General features: G+C 36.8%; 1 protein-coding gene and 1 pseudogene across 5 annotated transcripts in view; one reads left to right on the top strand and one right to left on the bottom strand.

Moving 5' to 3' along the window:
• The window catches only part of APOOL (apolipoprotein O like), an 85442-nt gene that overhangs the window by 48029 nt on the left and 14735 nt on the right, over positions 1 to 22678 (bottom strand). The gene's annotated exons all lie outside the window — the stretch shown is intronic.
• On the top strand, positions 15399 to 16395 carry LOC131503168 (vacuolar protein sorting-associated protein 72 homolog; annotated as a pseudogene).

Genomic DNA, 22678 nt, shown 5'->3' with positions numbered 1-22678 from the left:
AGCAGAAACTTTACAGGCCAGAAGGGAGTGGCATGATATAAGAAATGAGCAGAAAGGGAAAAATACACAGCCAAGAATACTCCATTCAGCAAGGTTATCATTCAGAGTAAGGGAGAGAGAAAGAATTTCTCAAACAAAAACTAAAGCTATCATTCAGAATAAGGGAGAGAGAAAGAATTTCTCAAACAAAAACTAAAGTATTTCATGACCACTAAACTAGTCCCACAAGAAATATTAAACAGGACTCTTTAATGTTTATTTATTTATTTTGAGAGAGGGAGAGAGAATCCCAAGTAGGCTCCACATTGTCAGTGCAGAGCCTGGCATGGGGCTCAATCTCACAAACCGTGAGATTATGACCTGAGCCAAAATCAAGAGTTGGAGGAGGATTAACCAGGTGAGCTGCCCAGGTGCCCCTGAAGAGGACTCTTTGAGTGGAAAGGAAATATCATAGGTAAGAGTATGAAAAGTAAAAAATACAAAAGCAGTAAAAACAAATACATTTGAAAAAAGCAGTCAAGGGATTCACAGAATAAAAGGATGTAAAATATGACACCATATATCTAAAATGTGGGGAACAGGGCATACTGGACAAGTTGCAATCAAAAGAAAAGTACTATAAGCTATATTAATATTAGACAAAATTTTTAAAAATATTAGACAAGATAGACTTTAAGACAAAATCCATTATTAGATATAAAGTGACTCTATCAAGACAAAAAGCTTAAATAACTAGAAATATTACAATCTTAAACTTGTATGCATCTTTTAACATATCCTCAAAATACCTGAAACAAGAACAGACATATTCACTATCATAGGTTTAACTTACTCTCTCGGCTATTGGTTGATCAAAAGAAGATTTAAAAAATAAATAAATAAGATTTCTGCAACATCGTGGCATTCTGAAAAAGATCTGAAAACTAGATGAACTACTTCTCCACAAAAAGCATAAAAAGACCACACTGAGACAAGTAAGTGAGACAAAGATACAGTCTCACCAAAAACACAGCTCCCTGGCAAGGCAACACACAATAGGGAGGAATCTAACAATCCAGTACTGCTTCTGGAGGAGCAAGGGATTGATGGCCCACATCAACCATCCCAATGCCTGGGATCTGCACTTCAGAGATGGCGCCACACACAGAAAAGTCTACCTTAGAAAACCAAAGGTATTAACATCCAAGGGACCCAATTCACTACAGGAAACTGAGACTACCCGTTTAAAGGGCTTCTTTCACTCATACTGAGATCCAGTGAAAAAACAGCAGTTTGAAAGCACCTACACTGTATGTAAAGGAGAATTATTTGCCTACCTAAAAGCATCTGATGGAGAGGGAGGGGACAGTTGAAAATCTCCTCAAAGACAGAGGTGCTGACAGACACTAATTTTATATTCTCCACCTACTCTGATAGCACAGGTGGGCACACTCAGACATGGCAATCTCTCACTGACTTGGTAATACAGGTAGAGTGAAAGAAAGGTTGAGGCACTATCCTGCTGCCTTGCTGAAGGCAGAGAGTATGAGCGGTTGCAGCACTACCTTGCTTCTAGCTGGGGCAAGCTAGCACAAACAATCACAGCACTCTCCCACTCCCTGGCTAAAGTCACTAAGCACAGACATTTGTGACACTCTGCCTTTCCCTGGCTAGGGCTAGCAAGTGCAAGTAGTCACGGCATTCTCCTACAGACAAGGCATTCTCTCATTGAATTCTTGAAGCCCAAAGGTATGGGTAGACAAAATATTTCCCCTGCTGCCTTTCTAAAACCAGTGAGTATGCCCAACCCCCTACACTCTCCAGCTAAAGCCAGTGGGCATACACAGTTCCCAAAGAAGATACTCCTTGATGACTTAGGCCTGGAGGCCAAGGAGGCTGGCTTCCCTGAGTTCCATGGAAATGTAAAAATTGGAAAGATAGTCCTTAGCAGGTCTCCAACCCAGGGCGCTGCAGACAAGAGAATGAAACACAACCCCAGTCTTCCTATGAAAAAGTCCTATATGCTTAGCCTGGAGCTTTAGTCTAGGGACAGGCTTCAGGTTTCCCATATATCTAGAGGTTAAGGAGGTATTCCCAGGAACATCAACAGGGAGATGTCATCCTTGTACACCCCTTTGACTTTGAGATGTCCCAGAAAGGAGCTTATATATTCATCTGGAACCCTAATTTTTGCAAGTATCACCCAGGGCATACCAAGATCTCATGAACTGGAGGACAGCAGAAATTATAAATGTGGCACTACAAAAATGTAAATACTTACATACTTTCAAAGCTGCTTCCTGATATCAGTCTGAAATTAGGTGCTAAGTAAGATTACTCCACTTGTAATGATGACAGTCTTGGTACACCCTCACAATAGGAACACATTATGAATACATCAGGTAGACTAAACAACCACAAACGTTTGAGAGACAACCAAGCACTAGGGCAAAGTTGAATAAGAAGTATGTATCATCAACTACATAAGACCACCACTTCAAGATAGGAGAGGCAACTGTTTTGCCTAATACATATGAACAGAAACATAGTCAAACAAAATGGAAAAAAAAAACAGTAATATGTTCCAAATGAAACAAGATAAAACCTTAGCCGGGGTGGGGGGTGGGGAAACTTAATGATACAAAGATAAGTAATCTACCTGATAAAGAATTCAAAGTAATGGTCCTAAAGATGTTCATCAAACTCAGGAACCAAACAGAACAGACACAGTGAGAATGTCAACAAAGATGCATAAAATATAAGAAAGTACCAAACTGAAGTCACATAGTTGAAAAATAGTGAGCGAACTGAAAAATACACAACAGGGGTTCAACAGCAGACTGGATGAAGCAAAATGGATCAGTGGTCTGGAATACACAGCAATGGAATTCACCCAGACAGAGCTGGAAAAAGAAAAAAGAATTGGAAAAAAAAAAGAGATAATTTAAGGGACCTCTGGGACATCACCAAGCAAAATAATGTTGGCATTATAGGGTAACAAAAAAAGAGAGAAAAGGACAGCAAAATTATTTAATGAAATAATGGCTAAAAACTTCCCTAACCTGGGGAAAGAAATAGACATGTAGGTCCTGGAAGTGCATTAAGTTCCAAACAAGATGAAACCAAAGAAAGACATATCAAGACACATTATAACTAAAATGTCAAAAGTTAAAGACAGAATCTTCCAAGCAATAAGAGAAAAACAAATTGCTACACACAAGGTAGCCCTAAGGCTACCAGAAGATTTCTCAGCAGGCACTGCAAGCCAAAAAGGAATGATATGACATATTCAAAGTCCTGAAAGGAAAAAACTTCTAACCAAGAATAGAGGCAAGATTATCCTTTACAACAGAAGTAAAGAGAGTTCCAAATAAGCAAAATCTAAAGGAGTTCATCACTATTAATCCAGACTTACAAAAAAATATTTAAAAAGACTATTTTAACCTGAAAAGAAATGACACTACTAGAAATAAAACATAAAACAAAAATACCATTAGGAAAGGTAAATGTCTATTAAAGGAAGTGGACCAGTCACTTATAAAAATGCAATAAAGGTTAAAAGACAAAAGCAGTAAAATTAACTAAAACTATAATAATTCGTTCAGAGACATAAAATGACATCAAAAAGGTAAAATGTGGAAGAGGAATAAAAATGTAGTTTTAGAATGTGTTCAAATTTAAGTTGCTATCAACTCAAAATACAGTTATATATATGATATATGTGAAACTCACAGTAACCACACACAAAAAAAGTTATAGTAAACATATAAAAGAAGATGAGAAAGGAAACCAAACATATCACTAAAGAAAGTCATCAAACCACAAGTGAAGACAGAGGAAAAGAACAGAGAAGAACTACAAAAATGGCCAGAAAACAATTAATGTAATGTCAATAAGTATATAACTATCAATAATTACTCTAAATGTAAATGGACTAAGTTCTCCAATCAAAAGACATAAAGTGGCTAAAAGGATAAATATACAGGACACATTTATATACAACCTACAAAAGACACACTTCAGAAGCAAAGACAAACAGACTAATAGTGAAGAGATGGAAAAGTATTCCATGCAAATAGAAAAAAAAAACAACAAAAAGATAGTGTAGCTACACTCATATTAGACAAAATATTACTTTAAAACAAAGACTGTAAAAAAAAACAAAGAAGGGTGCTATATAAAATAAAGGGGTCAATCCAGCAGAAAGACGTAACATTTATAAATATATATGCATGAGCCATAAAACACCAAAATATAGAAAGGAAACAATAAAAGCCCTAAAAGGAGAAATGGACAGCAACACAATAATAGTAGGGGATTTTAATACCACACTTATATCAATGAATATATCATTTACATAGAAAATCGACAAGGAAACATTGACCTTAAATGACACATTAGATGAGGCAGACTTAATAGATATATACAGAACATCTCAGCTGCAGAATACACACTCTTTTCAAGTGTACATGGAATATTCTCAAGGATAGATCACATGTTAGGCCACAAAACAAGTCTCAAAAATGCAAGAATGAAATCCTGTCAAGCTTGTTTTCAAACCTCAATGGTATGAAACTAGAAATCAACTATAAGAAAACTACAAAAACTATAAACACATAGAGATGAAACAGCATGTTACTGAAAAACTACTGGGACACATTTTCTGGGTAATAGAAGAAATCATGAGATAAATAAAATAATACATAGAAACAAATGAAAATAGAAACATGACATACCAAAAGCTATGGGATGCAGCAAAAGCTGCATGCCATAAGTTTATGGCCTATCTCAAGAAACAAGAAAAATCTCAAATAAACAATATAACTTTTCACAAAGCAACTATAAAAAAGAAGAACAAAGCCTGAAGTTAGTAGAAGGAAGGAAATAATAAAGATCAAAGTGGAAATAAATGAAGAGACAAGAAAGACAATGGTAAAGATCAAACTAGGAACCAGTTTCTTGAGAAGATAAAAAAAATCAATAAACATTTAGTTAGACTCACATACACACACACACGTGTGCGCACACGCACACACACACACACACACACACAAAAGAGGAGGGGCTTCAAAATTAAATCAGAAATAAAGGAGTAGTTGCAACCGGTACTACAGAAACATAAAGCATCAAATAAGACTACAGGGAACAGTTAGTTATATGCCAACAAACTGGAAACTATAAATAGATTTATAGAAACATGCAATTTTCCAAGACTGAATCATGAAGAAATAGGAAATATGAATACACATAATTGAGTCAGTAATCAAAAAACTCCCAAAACACAAAAGTCCCGCACCAGATGGCTTCATTGATGAATACTACAAAACCTTCAAAAAGGATTTAATATGCATCCTCAGAATCTTCCAAAGAATTGAAGATGAGGAAACTCTTCCAAACTCATTGTATGAGGCCAGTATTACTCTGCTACCAAACTAGACAAGGATGCTGGAAAATAAATACAGGCCAATATCCCTGATGAACACAGATGCAAAAATCCTCAACAAAATATTAGCAAACTGAGTTTAACAGTAAACTAAAAAGATCAGACATTATGATCAAGTGATTTATTTCAGGGACACAAGGATATTCAACATCTGCAAATCAAACATGATACACCATGGTAACAAAATGAAAGATAAAAACCACATGATCATCTCAATAGGTAGAGAAACATTTGACAAAATTAAAAAACCATTTATGACAAAAACTGTAAACAATGTGGGTAAAGAGGAACATACTTCAACATATCAAAAGTCATATATGACAAACCCAGAGCTATTCAATGATGAACTGAAAACTTTTTCCCCTAAGACAATGAATAAGACGAGGATGCCCACTCTCTCCGCTTTTATTCAACATAGTATTGTATGCTTAGTCACATCAATTAGGTAGGATAAAGAAATAGAAGGCATCCAAATTGGAAAGGAAGAAGTACAACTGCCATATACACACGGCATATTATGCATGGAAAACCCTGAAGAACCCACAAAAAATAATTTGTTAGAACTAATGCATGAATTAGATAAAGTTGAAGAATACAAAATTAACATACAGGAATCTATTGCATTTCTACACACTAATAACTATCAAAAAGAGAAATCAAGGAAACAGTCCCATTCACAATTGCATGAAAAAAGGAAAATGACAAGGAATGAATTCCTCCAGGGAGGTGAAAGATAAGTAGAATGAAAACTATAAGACATTAATTAAAGAAAGTGAAGACACAAAAAATGTAAATCTATTTCATGCTCTTAGACTGGAAGAGTTAATGTTAAAAATGACTATAAAACCCAAGGCAATTAACAGATTCAATGCAATCCCTATAAAAATTCCATGGTATTAATTCTGTGGCATTTTCCACAGAAACAGAAGAAATAATCCTGAAATATATATGGAATGACAAAGACCCTGAAGCTAAAACAATCTTGACAAAGAAAAAAGCCTGAGGTATCACACTATACCTGATTTCAAACTATACTACAAAGCTATAGTAATGAAAAGAGTATGATATTGGCATAAAAACAGACATACAGGGGAGCCTGAGTGGCTTAGTCAGTTAAGCATCCGACTTTGGCTCAGGTCATGATCTCGTGGTTCGTGGGTTCAAGCCCCATGTCAGTCTCTGTGCTGACAGCTCAGAGCCTGGAGCCTACTTCAGATTCTGTGTCTCCGTCTTTCTCTCTCTCTGCTCCTCCCCTGCTCACACTCTGTCTCTCTCTCTCTCAAAAATAAATAAACATTAAAAAAAAACAGACACACAGATCAACAGAACAGCATAGAGTCAAGAAATAAAACTATCCATTTGTGGTCAATTTCTGTCAAAGGATGCAAGAACATACAATATGGAAAGGAAAGTCTCTTCAGTAAATGGTGCTGGGAAAATTGGACAGCTACATAGAAAAAATTGAAATGGTGGGAAAATAGAACCTTTGGAGCCATACAGATTTTGTCATGTATCATAATGTTAATTTTGCATGTTTTGGATTCTCTACTGAAGATTTTGCTTAAAAAAATTCATGGGGCACCTGGGTGGCTCGTCGGTTAAGCGTCTGACTTCGGCTCAGGTCATGATCTCACGGTCCGTGAGTTCGAGCCCCGCATCAGGCTCTGTGCTGACAGCTCAGAGCCTGGAGCCTGTTTCAGATTCTGTGTCTCCCTCTCTCTCTGCTCCTCTCCTGTTCATGCTCTGTCTCTGTCTCAAAAATAAATAAACGTTAAAAAAATTTTACAAAAAAAAAAATTCAGGGAAAGAGTAAAGAAGGCAGAGTTGTAGGAGGATCTTATCAGTGCTTTGTCCCTCAAACACAGCTAAATAATTATCAAGTCATTCTGAACACCCAGGAAAACTATCTGAGGACTGAGGGAACAAACTGCACATCTAGAGGGAGAAAAGAGAAAACACTGTGGAAGGCAGGAGGTGTGGAGACATGATGTGAGGGAGAAAACAATCATGGATAGTGCAGAAGGGAGGGAGCCCTGATCACAGAGAGAAGAGAGAGACGGGGGCGGGGGGAGAGAGAGAGAGAGAGAGAGAGAGAGAGAGAGAGAGAGAGAGAGAGAGAAGAGAAGAGAAGAGAGATAAAGTAGCACTGAGGAGACTGCACAAGAAAAACACCTCCCCCAAAACATTGACTGGAGAAATGAGAAGGGCTGATTATTGCAAGTTTTTACAAGCAGCTGAGCTCAAAGTCTAAAATTTTAGAAGTCTTCATGATCACCCGTTCTGAGGATCCCCTGGATCACACTGGGAGAGACTTTCTGCACCCAGTGCATTTGGAAGAGGTGACACTGCCTCTCAGGAAACAAAAGAGCCAGTGGGTGCCAATGAGCTGCCCGATTAATTAGCATACAGAGACACACCTGCTGAGAACAGCTACCTGGATGTCAAATGTTTGCTTTACCATACAATCCAAGCCCATGCGTGGTCATGCAACTACTTTTCTAGGACAAACTGGTACTAGCCAAAGCACAGCAAGAGCCTCTCCCAGAGGATCAGCATGGATCTGTGCCATGCCAGGTCCCTAAAATTTGCAGTTCTGAAACACAGTTGCACACCTGAGATAAAACAGGAGAACTGGGCTGCTAGGAATCAAGACAACTTCGACATGGACAGGATAAAGGTAGTAATCTGACAGAAACCTGGGACACAAGACGAGAGATTGTTCACTCTTCTGTGAGGGATTCCTGCACAGTGGCAGACGTGAACTCCTTTATCCAGGTAAGAGGGCAGGCTGATGCCATTTTTCAAACTTCACATGAGCATGGACAGACTTTATCAAGCGGCACAGAGCACACAGAGGAGGTTTGAGCCTCTTAAAACAAGCTCCACACCACTGTGCTGTGCAGGTGCCTTTTTACTGGGGAAAGTGTGATTGAGAGCCAGAGCAGTAGCAGGTATCTCTTCCAGAAGACCAGCACAAAACCCCCACACAACAGGTACACTGACCACAGAGTGCTGCAAAGTTCAGTTGTAGTGGAAATAGGACCAGAAAAACTTTCCTAACACACAAAAGACAGAGTCTTAGACAAAATTCCAAGACAGAGGAATTCATCCCAAAAGAAAGAACAAGAAGAGGTTGAGGTCCTGGTGGTAATCAAAATAGATATAAGTAATATGCCTAAACCAGAATTTAAAACAACATAAGAATACTGGCTGGATAGAGACTATTACCTAAAAGATGACAGACCTAAAAACTAGCCAGGCCAAAATAAAATATGCTGTCACTGAGATGCAAAACCAACTGAGAGTAATGACAACAAGGATGGAAGAAGTAGATGGAGGAATAAGTGACACAGAGAATGAAATTATGGAAAAATGAAGCTGAAAAGAGGGGAAGAAAAATATTGGATCATGAATAGACTTAAGAAAATCAGTGACTCCATAAAGCATAATAACGTTCACATTATAAGAGTCCCACAAGAAGAAGAGAGAGAAAAAAAGGCAGAAAGTTTATTTGACCAAATTATACCTGAAAACTTTCCTAATCAGGGGAAAGAAACATAACTCTGAATCCAGGAGGCACAAGAACTCCCATCAAAATAAACAAAAGCTGGCCAACACCAACACACACTGTAGGTAAAATTTGTAAAATACAGAGATAAGGTAAGAATCATGAAAGCAGCAAGGGAAAAGAAATCCCTAACTTACAAGGAAAGACACATCAGGTTAGCAGCAGATCTCCCCACAGAAACCTGGCAGGCCAGAAGGCAGTGGCATAATATATATATATATATATATATATATATATATATATATATATATATATATATATATATATTGTGCTGAAGGGGAAAAAGTTGCAGCCAAGAATAATATAACCAAAAAGGTTGTCATTCAGAATAGGAGACATAAAGAGGTACCCAGACAAACAAAAACTAAAAGAATTCATGACCACTATAACAGCCCTACAGGAAATACTGAAAGAAATCTTTTGAGTGGTAAAGAAAGACCAAAAATAACAAAGACTAGAAAGGAACAGAGAAAATTTCCAGAACCAACCACTTCTCAAATAATACAATAGCATTATATTCCTATCTATCCATAATCACTCTGAATCTAAATGAACTAAATGCTCCAATCAAAAGATATAGGATATCAAAATGGATTTAAAAAAAAAAAAACACATGTATATGCTGTCTGTAAGAGACTCATTTTAGACCTAAACAAACTTACAGATTAAAAGTGATGGGATGAAAAACCATCTCTCATGCTAACAAACATCAAAATATAGCCAAACTAGCCACACTTAAAACTACATTTTAAACCAAAGACTATAACAAGAGATAAATAATGGAACTATGTCATAATAAAGGGAATTATACAACAGGAAGATCAAACAATCATAAATATTTCTGCCCCAAACTTGAAAGCACCCATATATCTATATATATAAATTAATAACAAACATAAACTGGGACACCTGTGTGGCTCAGTCAGTTAAGCGTCCAACTTTTGATTTCGGCTCAGGGCATGATCTCACAGTTCATGAGATCAAGCCCCACATTGGGCTCTGCACTGACAGCGAGGAGCCTACTTGGAATTATCTCTCTCCCTCTCTCTCTGCCCCTCCCTCGCTCTCTCTCTCTCACAGTAAATAAACATTAAAAAAATAACAAACATAAAGAAACTCATTGATAATAACACAATCATAGTAGTGGATTTCAACACCCCACTTAGATCAATGGACAGCTCATCTAGGCAGAAAACCAACAAGGAAACCATGGCTTCGAATGACACACTGGACTAGATGGATTTAACATATACAATCAGAACATTTCATCCTAAAGCATTAGAACACACATTCTCTTCAAATGCACATGTGACAGTCTCCAGAATAGACCATATACTGGGTCACAAATCAGCCTTCAACAAGTAGAAAAAGACTGAAATAATACCATGTATATTTTCAGACCACAATGCTATGACACTTGAAGTCAACCACAAGAAAAAATGTAGAAAAGACCATACATACATGGAGATTAAAGAAATTCTTGTAAAGAATGAATGGGTTAACCAGGAAATCAAAGACGATATAAAAAAACAACTTAGAGACAAATGAGAATGAAAACATAACAGGCTGCAACCTTTGGGATGCAGCAAATGTGGTCATAAGAGGGAAGTATATAACAATATAGGCCTACATCAAGAAAATAACATTCAAATTCACGACCTAAACTTATACCTAAACGAGCTAGAAAAAGATAAGCAAATAAAGCCTAAAGCCATCACAAGAAGGTAAATAATAAAGATTAGAGAGCACAAGTAAACAGTATAGAAACAAATTAAAAAAAAAACCTACAACAAACCATCAAAACTAAGAGGTGGTTCTCTGAAAGAATAAAATTGATAAACCCCTAGACAAACTTATCAAAAAGAAAAGAGAAAGGACCCAATAAATAAAATTACAAATGAAATAGGAGTGATCACAGCCAACACAACAGAAATGCAAACAATTAAAAGAGAGTATTATGAAAAATTGTAAGGGAATCCAGGCAACCTGTAAGAAATGGACAAATTCCTAGAAACATACAAACTACCAAAACTGAAACAAGAAATAGAAAACCTGAACAAAAACATAAGCAGCAAAGAAACTGAGTCAGTAATCAAAAATCACACAACAAACAAAAGCCCAGGGCCAGATGGCTTTGAGGGGAATTCTACCACATGTTAAAAGAAGAGTTAAAACTTGTTCTTCTCAGAATGTTCCAAAAATAGAAATGGAAGGAAAAGTCCAAATTCATTCTATCAAGTCAGCATTACCTTGATTCCAAAATGAGACAAAGACCTCACTAAAAACAAGAATTAAAAGCCAATATCCCTGATGAACATGAATGCAAAAATTCTCAACAAGATTCCAGTAAATTGAATCCGATAGTACATTAAAAAAATTTATATTCACCACAATCAAATGGGATTTATATCTGGGCTGCAGGGCAGTTTCAGTTTTTGCAAATCAAACAACATAATTCACTACATTAATAAAAGGAAGGGTAAGAACCATATGATCCTCTCAATAGGTGAAGAAAAAGCATTTGACAAAATACAGCATCCATTCTTGATAAAAAACCCTCAACCAAGTAGGTGTAGATGGAACATAACTCGGCATCATAAAAGTCATATACTACAGACCCACAACTAATATTATTGTCATTGGGAAAAACATAGCATTCAGGAACAAGAAAGGGATGTCTACTCTCACCATTACTATTTAACATAGTACAGGAAGGCTTAGCCTCAGGAATCAAAAACAAAAAGAAAGAAAAAGCATCCAAATCAGTAAGAAACATGTCAAACTTCCACTACTTGCAGATGACATTATACTGTATGTAGAAAACCTGAAAAACTCTGCCAAAAAATTGCTAGAATGCATGAATTCAGCAAAGACATGGGATATAACATCAACATACAGAAATCTGTGGCAATTCTGTACACCAATAATAAAGCAGAAGAAAAAGGAATGTTTCCATTTACAATTGTACCAAAATCAATTAACAGACCTAGAAATAAACCTATCCAAAGAGGTAAAACATCTGTATTCAGAAAACTTATGAAAGAAACTGAAGAAGACAGAAATTGGAAAAAATTCCATGCTCCTATTTTAAAGAAAAAACGTTGTTAAAATGTCTATACTAGCCAAAGCAATCTACACGTTTAATGCAAACCCTATAACAATACCACCAGCATTTTCACAGAACTAGAAGAAACAATCCAAAAATTGATATGGAACCACAAAAGACTGCAAATAAGTAGTCAAAGCAATCTTGAAAAAGAAAAGCTGGAGGCATCACGATTCTGGATGTGAAACTATATTGCAAAGCTGTGGTGATCAAAACAGTATGGTACTAGAACAAAATAACAGTATGGAGTTTCCTCAAAAACCTAACAACAGAACTTCCCTACGATCCAGCAATGGCATTATTAGGTATTTACCCAAAGGATACAAAATACAGATATGAAGAGGTACATGCACCCCAATGTTTATTGGCAGCATTATCAACAATAGCCAAACTATGGAGAAAGTGCAAATGTCCATTCACTGGTGAATGCATAAATCAGATGTGGTATATATATAAGGAATGGAATATTGCTCAGCCATCAAAAAGAATGAACTCTTGCCATTTGCAATGTCATGGATGGATCTAGAATGTATTATGCTAAGTGAATAAGTCAATCAGAGAAAGACAAATACCATATGATTTCACTGATATGTGGAATTTAAGAAACAAAACAGACGAACATTTGGGGAAAAGGGGGAGAAAGGTAAGAGAGGGAAACAAACCAAAAAAGCCTATTAAGGATAGAGAATAAACTGAGGGTTGATGGCAGGAGGTGAGTAGGAGATGGACTAGATGGGTGATGGGTATTAAGGAGAGCACTTGTGATGAGCCCTGCGTTTTGTATGTAAGTGATCAATCACTGAATTCTACTCCTGAAACCAATACACCAATATTGTACTGTACATTAACTAAAATTTAAATTAAAAACAAAAAAAGTAACCCAGACTCTTAAATACAGAGAAGAAACTGGTAGTTGCCAGGGAAATAACGAGGGTGGGTAATGGGTGAAATAGATAAAGGGAATTAAGCACACACTTATCTTGATGAGTACAGAGAAATGTATAGAATTGTTCAATCACTATATTGTAAACCTAAAACTATAATACTGTATGTTAATTATACTTGAATTAAAAAAATTACAAATGCCAATAATCCAACTAAAGCAAGATCAATCTCACTTAGAACTGAAATGCAAACAAGCAAACAAATACAAAGTCTCAGAAGCATAGAGCAGAATAGTGGTCACCAGAGGTGGGTGGAGGAGGAAATGTGGAGGTTGCCAAAGAGTAAAGTTTCAGTTATTAAGAATAAGTTCTAGAAATATAGTTAGTGTATGGTGACTATAGTTAACTATATTGTATTGTATACTTGAAATTTGTTAAGAGGGTAGATCTTAAGTGTTTTCCTTTCCAAACATACACAAAAGAAAATGTGCATATACATATATATGTGTGTGTATACATATATATATGTATACATACATACATATAATTCCTATTTGTCAGATATAAAGTTGAGAAAAAAAAATTTCAACTCTACTGGGAGAACTCTGTTTCCACTGAAGGAAGAACATTCTTACTATATATTAGAAGCCTTACTATAGATTACTATAGGGCTTCAATGGGACTTACTGTATAAATACAACTTGTTTGTACTCTCAGAAATTCTAATTAGATTAAGTAAGCTATAAAGCCACACACACAAAAAAAAAAACACATTTAAATTAAATTGAACCAAAGTAACTAGAACCCTCAAATCAATATTTCTTCTCTGTTATTTTTTTTGGTAAAAACAAGCCAATGACAGTAAGTCAAACTCATATCACAGAAATATTTAATAAAGTAACATGCAATGATATCTATGGCTGATTGTATACACACAACACAGTTGTATCATTTTACAGATCTGAATAATGCAAATTTCATGGTTTAAAGAAATGATTACCCCCTGGCTCTGCAGTTTCCTAATAGACAAATTTAATTATATTCACCAGATGGTACTTAATAAGATAGGAGTATACTGAAACTTTTTAAAAAGATGTTTAACCAACAAGAATTGAACTATAAAAGGATTTTCGAGTTAACCACAAATTTACCAGAAGATTCAATTAACCAGAACACCTCAATCATAATGTTTTGGTTTAGTAGAGGCTTTATTGTAAATAAAGAGGCAAAACTCACTTTACCTGGAAATATTGCATGCAAATCACATTTTCATTCCTTCATAATTCCAAGTTCTTCAAATACTGGATCCCATCTTTGGGAATATTTTCTAGTACCTAGCTGGCAACCAACTTAGATAAGTAATTCAATTAAATTCTATTTTAAATGTATTGCAAAATACAATAAATACCAAGGAATTCTGTGTATTCTATGATAAAGAGCACAAAGTTACTTGAAAATTAAGTAATATGTAAATTCAACTATTTGGGACAAATGCTACTTACCCTCCTACCTAGATTTTCAGCTTTCAAAGATGAGTGTCAAAGTAAGCTAAAAAAATCATCATCTCTCTAAGATTAATAAAAAAGAGAAAGAACACTAATAGTTAACAAGTATGTAGGGAAGTGGATCTATCCTAGACTGCTAATGAAAATTAATAAAACATTACCAGGTGCTTATAACAGTGCCTCTTATAACAATGCCTCACACACATACAAGAGGAATTCAGGAAATATTTTTGGTTAAATGAGTACTACCTTTATGCATTTCGATTTGGCACTGTATTGATATATATTTTTTTAATTTTTTTTAACATTTATTCATTTTTGAGAGAAAGAGACAGAGCACGAGTTGGGGAGGGGTAGAGAGAGAGGGAGACACAGAATCTGAAACAGGCTCCAGGCTCTGAGCTGACAGCACAGAGCCTGATGAGGGGCTCAAACTCACAAGCCATGAGATCATGATCTGAGCTAGAATCGGACACTTAACCTACTGAGCCACCCAGGCACCTCACTATATTGATATTTTTTATGCTTTCTGGCCTACAATTCCATTTCTAGAAATTTATTTTAAGTAAATATTGATAGATGAACATAAAGATTTGTGTACAGGGTATTTTATCAAAGTACTGATTATAATAGCAAAATAACTGGAAATATGGTAAGTTTACAAAAAATTATGTAAACTGTAGTTTGATAATGGTACATTCATATATCCAATTATTTATGCCACCATTAAGAATTCTCTCCAATGTCATCCAACTAGTCAGTGGTGGAGTCAGAATTCAGATTCAAACTTACATATATTTCTCTAAGAATGTAGATAAATCTGAGGTGACTTAAGACTAGAAAAGATAAAAAGTACAATGGTGAACAGGGCACTGGGTGAGGGGTTGCTATTAGCACAGTCTCAGTAGGCAGTATGAGTTTGGCTAAGGGCCAGGTCCCCAGGAAGACGGCAGGGAACCAGCTTTCTGCGATCCTAGAGACAAGAGAGGAAGAGGGGTTCTATCAGACAACTTATGGGGGTTTCACACAGGAATAAGGAGATAATGAGTATCAAGGGCACCAGTCAAACACAGAGGATTAGGTGGACTAGGACTCTGACATCAATGAAGGGGATGAACCATTCAGGGATAGAGAAGCAGAAGAGCCAAGAAGGAAGCTCTGAATAGTTACCAAAGCAATAAGGAGCCTCTCAAGAGCCTGAGGACTCGAAAGGTCAGCACTCCAGCTGGTAGCTCTCAGAAGGCCTGAGAAGACAAGGCACTACTGCCACTAGAACTAGAGGAAGATGGCTCTGACAGAATTCCATGCATCAGTCTACAGGTGAGCATACATTACAGACATTCCTTTGGGTACAGGGGAGAACAAGATCAGAGGAGTTCAACTTATGTACACTGGAGACATATGAACAGCTCGAGGCTGGCAAAAAGCAAGTACAGAAGAAGTGGAAGTGCCCTAGGCCCATAAACACCTATCATTCGGTGACAGTGCCACTTGTTGGGGAGCCAGGTCCTAAAGAAGAGAATGTGAATGTGGAAGGACTGGATACTGCTCCCATCGCTTCTACACTGACTACCCATGACAGCCCTGAACCCATCATGCCTCCTGCTTGCTGCTCCCATACCTTCACCACTTTTAGTGATTATACATTCAAGGAATGATGTCCTCTAGGGTAGCTCCCAAAGGTCCCTGTTCCGGAGGTCTGCCCTGTGACCCATGACCCAACCCTGCACCTGGACCGTGTCACAGACATCAGCTGTGCCACTGCTTGAGCCTTCAAGATCATCAAGTAGTAGAGCACTGCCCAAAGGCTGTCACCCACTGCCTCAGTACTGGGCCCTGGCCCACCAGATCCCAAGCCCCTGGCTGGCTCTGGGACACAAGCCTACCACCAGAAAATTATAGTCAAATAAAGAGATGTTTAGTCCTTAGAAACTTCTTTCCTGCCCTGACTTGGGGCTCTTAATGTTCCTTCTCCTCTCCCTGCTTCTCCCCTTTGTCATCTCTGAGCTTTTCCCAAAGTTCTCCTGGTTTTTTTGGGGGGATAAGCTTAGGAATCCCCCGGACTTACACCAATGGGTTAACAAGGCATAAAGAAATACAAAGTCATAACATGTTCACACACAAGTTTGGGTACACTAGATTGGCACCCCAAGAATAGGAGGGTGCAAAGGCAACCTGAGAATAGGGAGGCACAAAGGCACCAGGAACAGGGCGGTGCAAAGGCACCCCAAAACAGTGACGGGGTGCAGAGCCCCCAGAATAGAGAGGGAGACGCAAAGGCCTAAAATAGGAACGGGCACAAAGGTGCCCAATATATAGGTATATAAAGTAAACAAGATTAGATATTCAGGGTGGAAGCACCCCCAATTTAGTACTGTAGCAGAAAAGCTGCTTTCAGAAGAGGATAGGGCCAGGTTAGGTAAACTGGTAATTAGACTATGGACCCCTGCACTGCAGGCAAAGCAGCCCAGAGCAGAGATGGTTAACAAAAGAAAAGGTGCCTTATTAACCCTGATGTTATTTCCCCTATCTGTCTCATCCACTAGGCTAGCTAAGATAAACAGAGATGCTGCCTCATATCCGCTGTAAAGAACCTTCCTCCCAACTGCCCGGTGCCCGGATTTGAATATCTAACCATGAATATCTTCAAGAACCCCTTTCCCTCAAGTCCACAAGTTAATGTTCACAGATTCATTGTCCCTTTGTGCATGTCCATCGCCATGTTTGTAAGCCTTCTGATTCTAATAAAAACGAGACAAGGACCCTTATTCGGGGCTCTTGTCTTTTCCCAGACATTAGCCATCTCTCACTTTCAATCCTGCGTCCTGCTCTTTTGCTAGACAAGAGAGAACTCTAGACCCATAGTCTACGACAGTTTTATTTGTGTTTTTTAATCTAATAAAAGAGAAAGGTCCCCTTAAAAAAAAGTACAATGGCAAGGAGAAATCAATAACCACAATTAAATATGATAGACTGGATCAGTAAGATTTAAGTTAAACTGGCATAATTGTCCCTAGTCTACATGCATAAGTACAGATTGGAAAAAGACATAGCTTACCAGTAGCCCATGTAAAGAGGTTGAATTAATTTTAGAGAACTCCAACTCCACTATGTCATGGTTAAAGGTAAATTATAAGCAAGGTTGACTGTAGGGACTTAAATATAAATATAAAAATGAATGTGTTCTTAGATAGTATAAATAGAAATATATTACCTAGAACAAGAGAAGTCAGAATCTGACTCTATTCTATAGTTGTCAAAATACATCTGTTAGAAAACACTAACTATGCTACATATTTTTGGCAAAGAATGATCATTATACACAAGAACTCCAATTTATGGTATATGAGGATTAAAGTTAATAATATACTTATCCAGTATGCAAAATTAGTTAAAGTATAACTGAAATATGCAGTGTTGTTTTATGGAAGAGGGATGAGAGTTTTTCTGTATAGCACCAACGGAAGAGCAGGAAAGCAAATGGATAGAAATTATTATGAGACAGGTTTGTGTTTGACGTAAGGAAAGACCTTAGGTAAAATGAGAGCTGCCAGAAAATGGATGGACTGCCTTAGGTTCTTTTATCCAGAGTTTCATTATTGTAAAAAATAAATGGCCACTCTGTGTGCCTATCATAGAGGGGATTACAGAACCATACAGAAGACTAAACTAGAAAATATCCAAGGTCACTTTCAAAACTGAGATCTTAATGAATTTCTTAAACAAAGGTTTGCAAATATCAGGTATGCTCACATAAATTTGTTGAGAAAAAAAATCAAACTGCTTATAATTACTAAGCCCCTGTACATTGTTATTCATTAAGAAAAATTAGTAACTTTTTTTTCCATTGAAGTTAGGATTTTAGATGCTTTATTTTTATTCCAACTTTTATTTAAATCTTAATTACTTACATACAGTGTAATACTGGTTGCAGGAGTAGAATTTAGTGATTTGTAACATACATATAACACATAGTGCTCTTCATAAAAAGTGCCCTCCTTAATACCCATCACCCATTTAGCCCATACCCCACCCACCTACCTCCATCAACCCTCAGTTGGTTCTCTATCATTAACAGTCAAATGGTTTGTTTCCCTCCCTTTTCCCCCCATGCTACATATTGATCTATTTTGTTTCCTAAATTCCACATATGAGTGACATCATATGGTATTTGTCTTTCTCTGATGGACTTATTACTGCTCAGCATAATACATTCTAGCTCTATCCATATACTTGCAAATAGCAAAATTTCATTCCTTTTGATGGCTAAGTAGTATTCCATCATATATATACAATTTCTTTATCCAGTCATCAGTCGATGGACACTTAGGCTCTTTCAATAGTTTGGCTATTGTTGATAATGTTATTAAAATCAGGGTGCATGTTGCCATGAATTAGTATTTTTGTATCTTTTGGATAAATACCTAGTAGTGCAATTTCTGGGTCATAGGGTAGGTTTTAACTTTTTGAGGAAATTCCATACTGTGGCTGAACCAATATGAATTCCTACCACAGTATAAGAGGGTTCCCCATTTGCCACAATCTTGCCAACATCTCGTTTCCCGTGTTGTTAATTTTAGCCATTGTGAAAGGTGTGAGGTGGTATCTTATTGTGGTTTTGACTGGTATTTCCCTGATGATGAATGATGACGATCTTTTCATATGACTGTTAGCCACCTGGAAGTCTTCTTTGGAGAAGTGTCTATTCATGTCTTTTGCACATTTCTTCACTGGATTGTTTTTTTGGGTGTTGAGTTTGATAAGTACTTTATAGATTTTGCATACTAACCCTTTACCTGATAAGTCATTTGCAAACATCTTCCCCCATTCCATGGGCTGCCTTTTAGTTTTGTTGATTGTTTACTTCACTGTGAAGGAGCTTTTTATCTTGACGAGATCCCAATAGTTCATGTCTACTTTTGTTTACCTTTTCTCCACTGACATGTTTAGTAAGATGCTCTGGCCAAGGTCAAAGAGGTGGCTGCCTGTGTTATCTCATCAGTTTGATGGTTTCCTGTCTCACATTTAGGTCTTTCATCCATTTAGAATTTATGTTTGTATATGGTGTAAGAAAGTGGTCATTTTCTGCGTGTCAATGCCCAGTTTTCCCAACACCATTTGTTGAAGAAACTGTCTTTTCCATCAGATATTCATTCCTGCTTTATCGAAGATTAGTTGACCATATAAATGTGGGTCCATTTCTGGGTTTTCCATTCTGTTCCATTGATCTACATATCTAGTTTTGTGCCACTACCATACTGTCTTGATGACTACAGCTCTGTAATTCAGCTTGATGTCTGAAATTGTGGTGTCTCCAGCTTTGCTTTTTTTTTTTAGGACTGTTTTGGTTATTGAGTCTTTTATGGTTCCATGAAAATTTTAAGATTGTTCTAGCTCTGAGAATAATTCTGGTGTATTTTGATAGGGGTTGCAGGAAATGTTTAAGTTGTTTTGGTTATTATAGACATTTTAACAATGTTTATTATTCTAATCCATGAGCATGGAAAGTATACCATTTCTGTGTGTCCTCTTCAATTTCCTTCATAACTATTCTATAGTTTTCGGAGTACAGATCTTTTACCACTTTGAGTATGTTTTTTCCTAGGTCTATTATTGTTTTTACTGTAACTGTAAATGGGGTTATTCATTTCTTTTTCTGCTGCTTCATTATTGGTAAATAGAAATGCACCATATTTCTGTATGTGGATTTCTTTTCCTGCAACTTTGCTAAATTCATGTGTTAGTGATGGCAATTTTTTGGAGTATTTCAGGTTTTCTACATAGAGTATCGTATCATTTGCAAACAGTGAAAGTTTGACTTCTTCCTTGCTGATTTGGATGCAATTTCTTTTTGTTGTCTGATTGCTGAGGCTAAGAGTTCCAGTACTATATTAAATAATAATGAGTGGACATCCATGTCTTGTTCCTGACCTTAGAGGAAAAGCTCCGTTTTTCCCCATTGGGGATGATATTAGCTGTGGGTCTTTCATATATAACTTTTATGATGATGAGGTAGGTTCAATCTATATCTACTTGGTTGAGGGTTTTTATCAAGAATGGATGCTGTATTTTGTCAAATACTTTTTCTGCATCTATTGAATCATATGGTTCTTACCCTTTATTTTATTAATACAGTATATCACACTGTGTAGCCCAGGAATAAATCCCAGATGATCGTGGTGAATGATTCTTCTAATGTACTGTTGGGATTCAATTTGATAGTATCTTGTTGAGAAATGCTGCATCCATGTTCATCAGGGATATTAGCCTGTAAATCTCCTTTTCAGCGGGGACTTTGTCTCATTTTGGAATCAGGGTAACGCTGACCTGGATAGAATGAGTTTTGACATTTTCCTTCTATTTTTTGGAATAGGTTGACAAAAACAGGTATTAACTCTTCCGTAAATGTCTGGTAGAATTACCCAGGGAAGCCATCTGGCCCTGGGCTTTTGTCTGCTGGGAGATTTTTTATTATGGATTCGATTTCTTTCCTGGCTGTGGATCTGTTCAAATTTTCTATTTCTTCCAACTTCAGTTTTTGTAGTTTGTATGTTTCTAGGAATTTATCCATTTCTTCAGGGCTGCCCACTTTGTTGGCATATAATTTTTCATAATATCCTCATAATTACTTGTACCTCTGTGGTGTTTATTGTGATCTCTCCTCTTTCCTTCCTGATTTTATTTGGGTCCTTTCTCTTGTCTTTTTCATAAGTCTGGCTAAAGGTTTATCAATTTTATTTATTCTTTCAAAGAAGCAGCTCTTGGTTTCATTGATTTGTTCTACTGTTTTTGTTTCTATACCATTTATTTGTGCTCTAATCTTTATTGTATCTCTTCTGTTGGCTTTAGGCTTTATTTGATGTACCTTTTCTAGCTCCTTTAGGTATAATGTTAGATTTCATATGAGACTTTTCTTGTTTCTTAAGGTAGTCCTGTATTGCAATATACTTGCTTCTTAGGATTGCCTTTGCTGCATCCCAAATGTTTTGGACTGTTGTTTTCATTTTCACTTGCTTCCATGTATCTTTATTTCATCTTCAATTTCCCAGTTAACCCATTCATTAATAGGATGTTATTTAATCTCTATGTATCTGTTGACTTTCCACATTTTTTTTGTGGTTGACTTCACGTTTCACAACATTGTGGTCTGAAAATATGCATGGTATTATTTCAATCTTTTTGTACTTTTTGTGGGCTGATTTGTGACCCAGTATGTGATCTATTCTGGAGAACATCCCATGTGCACTTGAAAAGAATGTACGTTCTGCTGCTTTAGGATGTAATGTTATGAATATATATGTATTAAATCCATCTAGTCCAGTATGTCATTCAAAGCCATTCCTTCCTTGTTGATTTTCTGCTTAGATGTTCTGTCCATTGATGTATAAGGGTGCCAAAGTCCCCTACTATTACTGTATTATTGAGTTTCTTTATATTTGCTATTAATTTATTTATATACTTATGTGCTCCAATGTTGGGGACATTATATTTAGAACTGTTAGATCTTGTCGGATACTCCTTTTTATGATGATATAGTGTACTTCTTCATCTCTTGTTACACTCTTTAGTTTAAAATCTAGTTTGTCTGGGGGCACCTGGGTGGCTCAGTCGGTTAAGCATCCAATTTCTGCTCAGGTAATGATCTCATGGTTCGTGGGTTCGAGCCATGTGTCACGCTCAGTGCTGACAGCTCAGAGCCTGGAGCCTGCTTCAGATTCTGTGTATCCCTCTCTCTGCCCCTTCCCCACTCATACTCTCTCAAAAATAAATGGACATTTTAAAAAATAATAAAAGAATAAAATAAAATCTAGTTTGTCTGATTTAAGTATTGGTACCATGGCTTTGTTTTGATGTCCAATTGTGTGATAAATATTTCTCCATCCCCTCACTGTTAATCTGTAGGTGCTTTTAGGTCTAAAATGAGTCTCTTGTAGGAAGCATATACATGGGTTGTGTTTTTGGTTTTTAAGACTTTTTTTTTTAATATTCATTTATTTTTGAGAGAGAAAGTGTGGGAGAAGGGCAGAGAGAGGGGCAGAGAGAATCCCAAGCAGGCTCCATGCTGTCATCAAAAAGCCAAACATAGGGCTCGAACTCAAAACCATGAGATCATGACCTGAGCTGAAATCAAGAGTCAAACGCTTAACCTACCGAGTCACCCAGGCACCCCTGCGTTTTTTTTTATATCTGTTC

This window comes from Neofelis nebulosa, chromosome X (assembly GCF_028018385.1).
Source record: "Neofelis nebulosa isolate mNeoNeb1 chromosome X, mNeoNeb1.pri, whole genome shotgun sequence".
NCBI classification, from domain to species: domain Eukaryota; kingdom Metazoa; phylum Chordata; class Mammalia; order Carnivora; family Felidae; genus Neofelis; species Neofelis nebulosa.
Note: the sequence above shows the minus strand (reverse complement) of the source record. Positions and strands in the feature narration are given on the sequence as shown.